This window comes from Mus musculus, chromosome 12 (genome assembly GCF_000001635.26).
Source record: "Mus musculus strain C57BL/6J chromosome 12, GRCm38.p6 C57BL/6J".
Classification (NCBI taxonomy): Eukaryota; Metazoa; Chordata; class Mammalia; order Rodentia; family Muridae; genus Mus; species Mus musculus.
The window spans coordinates 35,194,512-35,207,846 of NC_000078.6; the positions used below are offsets into that span (position 1 = coordinate 35,194,512).

Sequence of the window (13,335 nt, forward strand, 5' to 3'; positions counted from 1 at the left end):
GATGGTCTGTGTTGAGGATGGATAAGCCAAAACCAAGCAAACAAGTGTCAGAGACCATACCGTGAGAAAGCGAGCCCTTCACAATCTCCCACCCTGACAGGCCAAATGGCCTCGTGCTAGGAGCCGGTCGTCACTTCCTCCTCCCTGTTCCCTTCCTGGCACCTGAGGCTGTAAAAGCTGAATTATAGTCCCCTCTTCCTGATCTCTTCCTGAATTCCCAGGACATCCAAGGACATGAGTTACGCCTGAGCCCGGCCTGATATCCCAAGGCTGTTAAGGAGGATCTATGTTCTGGAGATAAGATGAAGAGTACCTGCTGCCTAGAGCCTGACTTCTGCCCCCATGTCAGCAGATGCCCACCTTTTTTGTTCTTTGTTAAATCCCCCCTCGGCCCCTCCCTATTCCCCGAGATGTATGCTTTAAAACCAGGCACCTCAGCATAATAAACGGAGACCTTGATAGGTACAATCTACTTGGTCATCCACTTCTCTTTTCTCTTCCAATCCCATTTCCTTACAGGTTTGCGGTCCCCCTCGCACCCACGAATAACTGAATCTTGCGGGACGGGATAAACAAGCAAATGGAAAACAACAGAACAAACAAACAAACACCGTCTGAAACCCTTCCCTCCCAAGGTACTTTTGCTCAGAATGCTCCATCACAGCAATAGAGAGCAGCCAGAGCAAAAGGATTGGATCTAAATCTGCCTGCAAATGGGACCCTGCATGCTGTATTTGGACAAATGAGAAACATTGGGAAAAACTCGTTTTTGGTAGACAGTCTTGCCCGAGCTAGTATCTCGCCAGCAAGAATTCACTCAGACAACCGGATCCTTCTAAGGCAAAGCTTTTATTGCTTCAACATAAGGAAGACCCCGAACCCGGAAAATGGTGCTGGTTATATAGCCCTCAGCGTGATGTTTCAGCACCTGATGTGGCATGACAGCACCTGATTAGCTCGCCCATCACCCCATTACTACACCCCAAGATGGGCAGTGACTGGGTGTGAATTCATTCTTGCACTTGAGCATAAGGCTTGTTTACTAGTTAGGTGCCAGCACCATCTTATAATGGCGATTGCTCACGGCACGGCTCTCCACAAGACAGCATTATACCTAGAATAAGAAGGTCACTGTGTGAAATTGCTTCTGCTTGCACTCCTTAAAGCAAGATCAGTGGTAGTAAGGGTTTTTATTGCTGTGAAGAGACACCGTGGCCTTGACAACACTTATAAAGGGAAACATTTAATTGGGGCTGGCTTACCATTCAGAGCTTTAGTCTATTACCATGATGGTGGGAAGTATGGTAGCATGTAGGCAGACATGGTGCTGGAGAAGGAGCCAAGAGTTCTACACCTGGATCATCAGGCAGCAGAAAGAGAGAAGGGGTGGGGGAGAGAAGGAGAGGGAGAGAGATTGGACTGGCTTGAACATTTGAAACCTTCAAAGCCTACCTCCAGTGACACTCTTTCTGCAACAAGGCCACATCTCCTAATAGTGCTACTCACGGATGATCAAGCATTTGAATCTAGTAGCCTACGCAGGCCATTCCTGTTCAAACCACACTGTATTTGGAGAGTCTCCCTACACTCCTGGATGCATTAGATGCATCTCACAGGAGTCTTCCTGGCTTGATCTCAGACTTGGTTTGTTTGGTGTTTTGTTATTTATTTATTACAAAAACTCTATGTTGGGTTGCACATGAGGATCACCTGGGAAGCTTAGGAACATACTGATATCTTGTTCTGTTCCTGGCTAGCAGTTTTAGAGCTCCTCAGGTGACCAACCTGTGGTGACCTGAGACCTCATCACTGCATAACCACCAGAAAGAACTCCTTCATGCCCTTCCCTCTCCCCTTGCGGCTCATCACCACGTCAACCTGCTTCTGCTGGAGAGGGATTCAGCTTCAAGCCACCTGGGTCTTTCTGTCAGGCCAGCTGGTGCTATACACACCCAAACAGGATGGGAACATTTTTAGAAGCTACTTCAATTTCTCCCTGAGGTCCCCAGGGCTTCATGTCACACTTGTCTGCTTTCCTCTGTGTCTGCTGAGGTCATGTGATAAAGGAGGAGAGTTTAGGCTTTTGTAAGGACATAGATTGGGATCATATCATATCCTGAGAGAGCTGACCAAGATGGTCTGCATGTCCTTGTGGTATGTGGGGTATCAGGAACGTTCAATGAGTTTTTCCTTCAGAACTTTTCATCCAGTATCCTAGGCACACTGCTTTAGAACCCAAGTGATTCTTGGCTTTGTAAGTAATTCCATGGCTGAATTAGGGAGAAGCTGGAAGAAGCTGAAGAAGACGGTGACCCTGTAGGAGGACCAGCAGTCTCAACTAACCTGGACCCCCGAGATTTCTCAGACAGTGGGCCACCAACCAGGCAGCATACACCAGCTGATATGAGGCCCCCAACACATATACAGTAGAGGACTGCCAGGTCTGGACTCAGAGAAGATGCACTTAACCCTCAAGAGACTGGAGACCCCAGGGAGTGGGGAGGTCTGGTGAGTTGGGGGTGGGGATGGGGTGGGAACATTGCCGTGGAGATGGGGAGAGGAGGTATGGGATGTGGAACAGTCAGAGGGTCAGTGGACTGGGATGGGGATAAAATCTGGATTGTAAAAAAAAATTAAAATGAAAATGATTAAAATTTTAAGACTGTATCAGGTGTGTGTGTGTGTGTGTGTGTGTGTGTGTGTGTGTGTGTGTGCGTGTGTAACTTGTAAAAGACAGAATCCTCATCTGGGAATGGTCATAAGAAGACACAAGATAAATTCTAGCTGGATAAATGATTGACAGTGTGCATTGTGATTAATGACAAAACAAACAAACAAACAAACAAACAAACAAAACTACGCCTTTGGATGCTAGCTCTTGAGAAGCTGAGCAGTGGAGATAGCCAGTGTAGGACTTGCCTGGACTACACAGTTAGGCTCTGCCTCCATAATGAAGATGGGAATATTTCTGTGGCTCACATTTGCAGTGGAGCGATGCTCCCGTGGAAATCTGAGGTCTGGAAGGATTTGCACAGGGATGACTGACCTAGAGACATCTATAGAGTTACACAGGAGCCTGAAACTACATCAACAATTACTTTAGGTTTGGATGGGCAGGGACTGAGTTAATTTTTTCCCCTATGCAGTCTAACGGGACCCGGTGCGGAAGCACACTTCAGTTTAGTTTGTAGGGTAATGTTTTTAAATTCAATTGTTTTGACTGTATAGTGGGCTTCATTATGACAGAAATATGTGCCTCTCTTTTGTACTTGGCTTCTGTCCTCCGGCTCTCCATACCCTCAGGAATCCAACCCTCCTTTTATTTTTATGTCTTTCCCTTCCCCACTGCTACTTGAGTTTGTGCAATGATATATTTTCATGCTTACCATCTGTGGTGTTTGAATGGGAATGGCTCCATAGAATCATGTGTTTGAATGCTTGGCCCATAGGGAGTGCCACTATTGGGAAGTATGGCCTTGTTGGAGAATAGGTGTGGTCTTGTTGAAGAAAGTGTGTCACTGGGGTTGGGCTTTGAGGTCTTATAAGCTTAAGTCTAGCCAGTGTGACACAGTCTCTCCTGCTGCCTGTGAATCAAGATGTAGAACTCTCAGCTCTTTTCCCAGCACCATGTCAGCCTGCATGCTACCATAGTTGCCACCATGATGATAATTGACTAAACCTCTGAAACTTTAGGCCAGCCCCAGTTAAATATTTTCCTCTATAAGAGTTGTCATGGTCATGGTGTCTCTTTACAGAAGCAAAACCATAACATTTGGAGAGTTAAATAAGACCTAAATAAGGGGAAAGAAGGCTAAGAACACATAATACCAAGCTGGGCAGTGCTGGTGCACACCTTTAATCCCAGCACTTGGGAGGCGGAGGCAGGCAGATTTCTGAGTTTGAGGCCAGACTGGTCTACAGAGTGAGTTCCAGAACAGGCAGGGCTATACAGAGAAACCCTCTCTCGGAAAACAAAAACAAAAACAAAAATACAAAACCCAAAAAACCCAAAAAACCAACCAACCAGACAACAACAACAACAACAACAACAACAACAAAAACAACAAACCAAACCAAACCAAAACAAAACCCCAAACCAAACCAAACCAAATCAAATCAAACCAAACCATGAACACATAATACCAACAAAAACAACCCCCCACCCCAAACAAGCAGATCAAAACCAAGAAGGTGTAATGAAAAGAATCCAGTTCAGAGAGATCTAGTTAGTAACTCAAGTCCAAACATTGCAAAGGCTTTTTAGCATGTTGCTGATCTCATGTGAAATCGAACTCTTTGCATATGGTTGTTTGTGTTTTCCACTACAATTTAACAACTAAGATCATTTTATCTGATGAAACCTGTCTTGGTGCACCATGCATTCCTTAGTCATTATTTAAATAGCTGTATCCCTAAGGGAGACACTATCTCTATCTGGAAACCAGTGGGGCAGCCAGAACTCATGGAACATGTGTGTTAATCCCAGCACTTGGGAGGCTGAGGCAAGAGGGCTATTCTGTTTAAGGCAATTCTGGTCTAAATAGAAAGACCTTGTCTCAAAAACAAACAAACAAACAAACAAACAAACAAACAAACAAACAAACCAACCAAAACATGAAAAGGGAGAGGAGGAGGAATAGGAGGAGATGACAAAATAGGAGATAGAGACCACGGTGGTGGCCTGACTATCATCTAGAGTTTTAAGCACAGGCATTATCAGATGTTCATAACCTTCTACTGCGGTTAGCTACTCCTTCAGCCTAATCTCCATGCTCTTGAGAATTGAAATAGAACTCATAATCGTTCAGGTTAACACTGGAAGATTAGTCTGATATTTGACTTAAGATGTGTATTTTCAGTGTCGTTAAGGTCCCCATGTGTACTGCATTTTGCATTCAATGAACAAGAGGGTCCGTAATTTGCTTAGCAAAACCTCTACTGAATCTGTTGCACTGGTTGGTTGCGGGTGATGGAAAGAATGAACCCCACCTTGGCCCCCCAGAAACGGCACAGTGTGGGTCAGAGAAAGGAGGGTAAGATGGAATCTCTGAGTCAGTGCTAAGAAGGAAGGCGGGGAGCAAGGAGGAGGGAGCAAATGTAATATGTTGAAAGAAACCGCCTCCGAAGGAATGAATCATTTGATTAAACCAATTGTGAAACCCTATTACCCTTTGCCATGATTGGCTGCAATGGCCATATGACTGTTTCTGACCAATGGGAGAAAAGGTAGACTTTCTGGGGGCACTACAGGAAGGGCCTGCCTTGCTGATGAAAGATGAGAGACCATGGGTAGAATGTCTCCTTTTCCTGCTGCGGGTGGGGTTTTGGCATGATGATTGATCAGCCTTAAGGGCAACACTTCTGATTCATTGGGGATGATTGATGAGCAGTCAGAAAAGGAGTATATTATTGATGACACTTGATCACCGTGTAGAAAACAGAAACAATTGGCAAGTGTCCCTCCAGGACGTTTGTTCTGTAATATTGGGTAATAATAATCTTTTGTCAGGGAATTCAGGGGACGGTTTTTGGGTGAGGAAAAAACCTTTGAGCTCTGTTTGCAAAAACAAGGAGAAAAAGAACTAGTAGAAAATGCTGGAAATGTGGGGGAAGGGAATGACACAGAGGCAAGGAGACCGTGGCCTACCTAGACTCCCTTGTTATTTTAGACAGTTTTTTGGTTGTTTGGAAATTCAAGTTCTATTACGTGTGTGCTTCAAAGGGTTTGAGCTAAGCACATAGCCAGAAATATACAGTAACTTGTAATTTGTTCCAGCCGTAAATCCACGTGGCTTTGAGTCTTGGAAGGGAAGAGGGTCATGTGGCAGGGAGCAAGTGGTGGCAGCCTCTGTTGTTTTTGTTCTCACCATGCAAAAGAAAGCTGCTTCTTTTGTTGGTCCAGGTCATCTGAGAAGTGACTCCCAAGGCAGGATTAAACATGAAAGGATTTTATTAGAGGAGCTGTCTATGCAAGAAGGCCCAGGGCGAGGCCTTCAAATTGGGAGGCACTTAAGGTATGGAGAGACAGAGGTGTCTGTGTGGCAGCACTCTTAGCCACTGTGCAATCTAGAGAGAGGCTGAACAAAGCCATGGGGAACGTGTTTATGAAGTTCCCTCTATCCCAGGATCATAGCTCGGCCTGTTGTAGTGTCCCAGCCTCACAGCAGGAAGCAGGACCTGAGCCCCATCACAGTGATGGGTCTGAGAACTGCAGGGGTAGCCCACTGTTCCACTCTCAGAAGTTTTCCAGGACAGTCTCAATTTTATTTAAAAAAAAAAAACAGAAAAACAACAACAAACATAACAAATCCAGACTAGGACCAGTAATGGAAATAAAATGACAAAATACTTTGTGCATTTTACATGTGAAGTTCTTAGCCTTGTGCTGGGTTAGACAAACCCTTGGGGACTTGCGTTTTCACCATGGCTTCTCCCCAGGAAACATCCTAAGTAAAATGGGCACCTTGCTGGCAGTGCCGCCAAGTCTTACCACAGTTTCTCAAGCTTCTCCCCTTTCTACTTTTTGACCCACCCCACCCCCAACCCCCAGTGTCTCCTGCACTGTCCTTTCTGGAGCTGTTTATTCTGTCTGTCTCCCCTCATCCTGCTTCTAAGACAGACATAAGACCTCTCGACTGCAGATGTCTCTCTTGAGCCGGGAGGTGGGCAGGGAGGCGGGGAGAGGTCCTTGGCTCAGAACCCTGATATCTTTGCTTTCTGGCTTTCAAGGCCTTGGTGGAGCCTTGTCCAGCCTCAAAACTCACAGTCCACTCTGGGTGCGAACTCCCACATGACTAAAGGTAAAGTTACTCCTGCATTAATTGCACCGTGACCATTGTCCTCGTCTTGGTCAGGAAGAACCTCTCTCCATCTTCCTTAGTTTTGAATGGACCTTTCTCTGTAATTTGGAGTTGAGACTCTGGACTATGCTGTTGTCTTGAGTTTGTTCTTCAGGCCTGAGGATATAGGCTCTCTTTTTATGCCCTGGCAATCCATATGCACATGTAATTACACACACCACACACGTGCCTGAGTCCTCCCACACAGAACAGTGAACTTTTATGCATTCTGATTATTTTTGTTCATACAGCTGCATACTTGGCGTGCTTTGTAAAGTTACTGCGAACGCTAAGTTAGAAGGCATAGAATCATGGCTGCTTCAAAAAGTGTAGACACAGTCACATGGAATCTTACACAGATTATGATCTTAAATTCAAAAGCCTATTCATATGGGTAGATTCTATTATTGTAATTTTTCAAAATGGAAATTAAAAAAAAATCAAAAGTATTAAGAGGCATGCCTGAGGCTATGCTGACAGGTGCCAGAGATGAGGGTCAAACCGAGGTGGCTCAGCTGGCCCAGAAACATGGCCTCTAACAGGTTTTGTCTCCAATCTTTACTCATTCCTAAACCAGAACTAAAGCTGGAAGACCCGGCCTAACCCGGCCCTACCTCAGCCAGGAATGTGCCCGTTGGAGCATCTCAGAGTCTCTGTGGATCTGCGCATGTCAGCAAATGATCCTTGACCTGTGCAACCACTTATTATAAAGTTACAAATAAGTTGTAGTCAGTAGGCAAATGTATAAATAAGGAATCCACAAAAAAAAATGAAAATTAATGGCGCAAGATATTTTTTAAAAAATCTACAAAGGCCAATCCAGTGAACACCGTATCTCTTTCTTTCTTGAGTCCTTAGATTCTCTCGGTTGCCCTGAGCCCTCTTTTCCCCAATCCTCGGGCAAAGGCGGTTACTGACTGTAAGTAAAATTCTTGGACAAAGTAAGTGGTTATAAATAAAAGGGTTTGAATTTGAGAAGATCTAAACTCAAAATATGCAAACATAGACAACTTATTCTCTAAACCGCATCCCCCATAGCTAAATAGAGCAACGATTTAATTTGGTTACGGTTGTGAAGAGCTCCTGACAGTCATGCCCTTCCCCACCGGAAGCACTAAGCTTGCCTGGCTTTCAAGTCCGCACTAGGTTTCTGGCCTTCCCCTTCTTACCCTCTGGGGCTTCCCACTCCCTCCAACATTTCACAGACTCACCCTGAAGCAGGGTGCACTTTCTCAGCTGTGTCCCTTCTGAGCATCCCAAGTGGCTTCTAGTTAGAGATCTAAGGGACACAGAGGATTCTGAAGGACCCATTCAAATCCATGTCTCTGTTGGGAAAGATGGAGACCTCTTGCTACTTGCCTTTCTAGAAAACACTGGTGTGGAGCCCTCACCTCCCACCCCAAGTCCTGAGTCAAAGGATGGGAAAAGCTTATCATTAGATATTGCCTGCAACCTAACTTCTTCTAATCTGGACAAATTCACCAAACTAATTATTTCTTAGTAGTGAGAAATGCTTATTACTATTATTATTATTATTACTACTACTATTATTATATAGTCATGTGTGTGGTGTATTGGCATGTGTGTCTATGCCTGCATATGTGTGGATCCATGTGTATACACATACATGTGTAACCAGAGGTTGATATTAGGTGTTTCCTTCAATTGCTCTTTACCTCATGTGTTGATGTAGGCCCTTATGTGTCTGTAACACACTGATTTGGCTATTTTATGTGGGCAGTGTGTTTACGGAATCCTCTCTCTCCAGAGCACATAAAGTATAGGCAGGCCTCCATATCTATTAGTGTTTATGCCTGTTTAGGATTCTAGAACTCTAGCTCTCACACTTGCATAGCAAATGCTTTATCCCAACTATGATCATAATTAAAAAAAAAAACCTTCTATTCTCAGATTTCAGTGAGATGAATAGGGAAAACTCTTCCATGACTTCACTGTATTTATACCTTAGAAATGTATAGATGAAGTACTTCATGCCACATGTTGCAATATAATTTTCTGTAACATGTAACTATCGTTAGACATGACCCCCAATGTCCTATTAATTGACAGCCCTTCACAGACAAAATGTTCCCCATCTGTGCCAAATGGTTTCATGAGGAAGGAAATACAGCTTTGGTTCTTTGTGTTTACTGGCTGGCTGGCAAGAACACATATGCAACTGTTCACAGCAATATGGAAGCTATAAATATGGCTGTGGTTTAGATAAGTGACTGCAACCTTGCTTCCTGTCATAGCACATATGTAAATCATTCCCACACCATTTGTGCAATTGTGCTTAAACTCCATCCTCTAGGAGTGGCTATAACTCCACCCCCTTCTTGCCTACACACGACAACATAAGAATATGGGCAACAAGCTGGTGTGTGAAGGACAAACATACCTTTGCTTAATTTTAAATGCCATTCACTGAAAACTGCAGGACTTTGGCCAGTAATGAATGTACTTCACAATATACTTCTTGACTACTCACACACTTTAAAGCTGGCACATACTGAATGAGCGATGCATACATGTACTGATTGCTATCGGGGTTCGAAACACTACCCTTCAACCTCTCGGTAATATGACAGCAACAACCTGGCCATGTGGCTGGCTTTGCCCTTTTACATAGGAAGATGTGCTAACAGATGTGGCTTCCAGAGTCCTGCAATGCTTCCTTGGTCTTTACTTGCCATACACTGCCCAGAGTCAAGAACCCCGCAGTGCGTCTCAAGCTCTGAGGTTCCTTTCAGTTATGGCTCCAAAGGAGACATATCCAGAGTGGGTTGTGACAGCAGTGGGGTTTATTGTTGTTGTTTTTCAAGGGTAGGCAGGGAGTTAAGTCCATCCAGAAACACTTGGTCTCTTGTATGGTCCCTCTTCTAGATCAGGGTGGTGGTACCTCCACACTGTCTCACAATTCAACCCTACCTGGTTTCCCATGATGGAGGCTATATTAGTTATACTCCTACTGCTGTGATAAAGACCTTGACCAAAAGCAAGTGGTGGAGGAAAGTGGATTTTTGGCTTACAATTCTTCATCATAGCCCATCAATGAGGGAAGTTAGGGCAGAAGAAGGAACACAGAAGCAGAGCCTGAAGCAGGGACATGGAGGAGTGCTGTTTACTGGCCTGCTCTTTATGACTTGCTCAGCCCACTCTCTTATATAACCCAGGACCAACTGCTCAGGGGTGGCACTGCCCGCAGTGGGCTGGGCCCTACCACACCAGTCACTAATCAAGAACATGTTCCATGGAATTGTCTGTAGAAAATCTGATGGAGGCGTTTTCTGAATTGAGGCTCCTCTCCCCTTAGCTTGTGCCACGTTGACAAGGACCATTCTGAAGATGGGGAACTCACCATGAATAGGTGTGAAGAAGAGGAAAGGTTGGCTTGAGCAAATGCATGGAGTCATGCATTCTTTGAGAAGAGAAATCGGGAATGGAGACCTAGTATCAGAAGACAAACTCTCTCTGCTTTTTAAGAAAGCGAGGGACCTTGGAACACTCAGTCCTCAATAGGATGTCTCCATCAAATTCCCCCCTTCAGGCAGGGCTCAGGGAATTCTGTGGAAGAGCAGGGATAAAGATTGAGAGCCATCGGAATGAGAGATGCAAAGTAAACAAGGCCCTTGGACACAACAGGCCTGACACACTCACAGAGACCATGGCAGCTTGCACTCTGGTCTAAGTCACATGGAGTTCCAGCACTGAGAGGGGAAGCAAACACAAACCTCCAATCATAACCCAGAAGCTGTGTCCAATTGATAACTACTCACATAGGAAAAATTTGTTTTGTTTTGTTTTCTCCAGTGGAGACTCACTGAGTCTACAAACCACATCTGAGCAAGTCCCTTGCTTAGCACTAGGTGGTCAATACAAAGTGAACTCTGTGATAATTTTTCAATTGTTTTTATTTTGTCTCATAATTCTTTGCCTGAGCTTTTTTGTTTGTTTGTTTGTTTTGTTTTCAACCCTGCAAGCCTCTTGCTTATATACTGTGTGTCTTAGTAGGGGTTTCTATTCCTACACAAAACATCATGACCAAAAGGCAAGTTGGAGAGGAAAAGGTTTATTCAGCTTACACTTCCACATTTCTGTTTATCACCAAAGGAGGTCAGGACTGGAACTCAAGCAGGTCAGGAAGCAGGAGCTGATGCAGAGGCCATGGAGGCATGTTACTTACTGGCTTGCTTCCCCGGGCTTGCTCAGCTTGCTCTCTTATAGCACTCAAGACTACCAGCCCAGAGATGGCACAACCCACAATGGGTCCTCTCTTCTTGATCACCAACTGAGAAAATGCCTCATAGCTGGATCTCATGGAGGCACCTCCCCAACTGAAGCTCCTTTCTTTGTGATAACTCCAGCCTGTGTCAAATTGACATACAACTTGACCAGCCAGTACACTATGGCTTACAATTTTGTGTCTTTTATACACTATTGTTTCTAATTTTGTGTTTTTATAGGCATTTATAGGCAAATGTATGTCTCTCTGTGTCTGTCTTCTTCAGCTTTTTCTTTGGCTCCTTTTTTTTCCCATTTGCTTGTTTTGTTCTATTTAGGTTTGTTTGTTTATACTTTATCTTATTTTTAATTTTTATTATTAATTTTTAAGATGCTTGTTTTGTTTTTCTAAAGAAGAAGGAAAGAAAGTGTGTAGATTTGGGTGGGGAGGGAGGTGAAGAGGATTTGAGAGGGGTTGGAGGAGGTGAACTGTGATCTAAATATGTTGTATGACCAAAAAAAATCTACTTTTCATAGAAAATAACACGAGTGTTCTAATCACATGGCTTCTAATCTTTGTGGGCTCAGTTTATCAATTCCTGAGTTCCTGTCATTTCCAGGAACCCTAAGGCATGTGCAGTTATTTGCACGAATGTATCAGGGAACAGACACCCCATCAGAAGAAGGGACTTGCCTGGGCTGGTTAAAAAAAAAAAAAAGAAAAAAAAAGATAAAATCCTGGCCTATCTGCTGTCCTGCTTATGCATTTTCATATAATCACACAACCGCCCTAAAAACAGCGTTCATCTCCTCACAGAGGAAATACAACTGCCTGGAGGGAGAGGCCAGACTTCCAAAAAGGAATGAATGTTTGCCCTGTTTTAAACAAGGAGTGGGAGGTCAGAGGCAGAGACTGAACGGGCAGAAGGGAGGCAAACCAAGCTTAAGAAATGATGCCAGGAAAAGCTTTAGGGTTGGAAGAAGTAATACATTGAAAGAGGGATGGAAGTCCCAGTGCAGAAACATGTGGGAAGAAATAAAATAATGAAACTTCACAGTTCCGCTAGGTGGGCTAGGTAGGGTTCAATGCTAAGGCAGCTAAGAGACATTTTGAGAAGGCTCTTAAGAAACTGCCTCTTCCCAACGCGTGAATACTTCATTCCTCCTTAGAATAGCGAACAAAATACCCATGGAAGGAGTTACAGAGACAAAGTTTGGAGCTGAGATGAAAGGATGGACCATCCAGAGACTGCCATACCCGGGTATCCATACCATAATCAGCCATCAAACGCAGACACTATAGCGTATGCCAGCAAGACTTAGCTGATATAGCTGTCTCTTGTGAGGCTATGCAGTGCCTGGCAAATATAGAAGTTTGCCACAGTCACAGTCAGCTATTGGATGGAACACAGGGCCCCCAATGGAGGAGCTAGAGAAAGTACCCAAGGAGCTGAAGGTGTCTGCAACCCTATAGGTGGAACAACAATATGAACTAACCAGTACCCCCAGTGCTCGTGTCTCTAGCTGCATATGTAGCAGAAGATGGCCTAGTCGGCCATCAGTGGGAAGAGAGGCCCCTTGGTCTTGTAAACTTTATATGCCCCAGTACAGGGAAACACCAGGGCTAAGAAGTGGGAGTGGGTGGGTAGGGGAGCAGGGTCGGGGGAGGGTATAGGGACTTTCGGGATAGCATCTGAAATGTAAATGAAGAAAATATCTAATAAAAATTGAAAAAAAATAAAAAGAAAGAATCTGCCTCTTCAAGGTGTTGCCTGTAGAGTTCTGGCAAGTACAAGCCACAGTTAGGAGACTGGGATGGGATCCCATGTCCTCCCAGGGCTGTATCTGTGCCTAGTGGAGATGTAATCCCTGTGTGAGCCAAGCTCTTTTGGGACTGCACACGCCAGCTCCTGAGTTTTAATCATCACTTTGCTGAAGTTGACCCTTGGTAAAAGAAATTGTGTGTGCATAGGTGTTGGTGTGTCTGTGCACATGCACACGATTGCAGAGTATGTTAACAGTGTTGATAGCTGTGTAGGAGTGGGTTACTATATTCAGTGGACCATGCTTTTCTCAAGAGCCATGACTTGCAGCTTGAAGTATCTGATGACCATTCAGGAGAGGTCCCAAAGCTTAAGTATTTTCATAAGAAATGCATTTGCTCAAGAATTTTGGCAACTTCTCATTATTTTCCTTGAACAGCATAACTCCATCTGAATACCAAGGACATGAAACTATTTCCATTAAGTGGAACACTAGCAAGCGAGCCTCA

At 44.4% G+C, this 13,335-nt stretch overlaps 1 non-coding gene across 1 annotated transcript; it reads right to left on the reverse strand.

The window, feature by feature from the left end:
* Positions 1-299: 299 nt before the first annotated feature.
* Mir680-3 (microRNA 680-3) lies at positions 300-386 on the reverse strand. The gene has a single exon (NR_030449.1). It is a non-coding gene; the product is annotated as a microRNA 680-3 (primary transcript).
* Between the last annotated feature and the right edge of the window lie 12,949 nt (positions 387-13,335).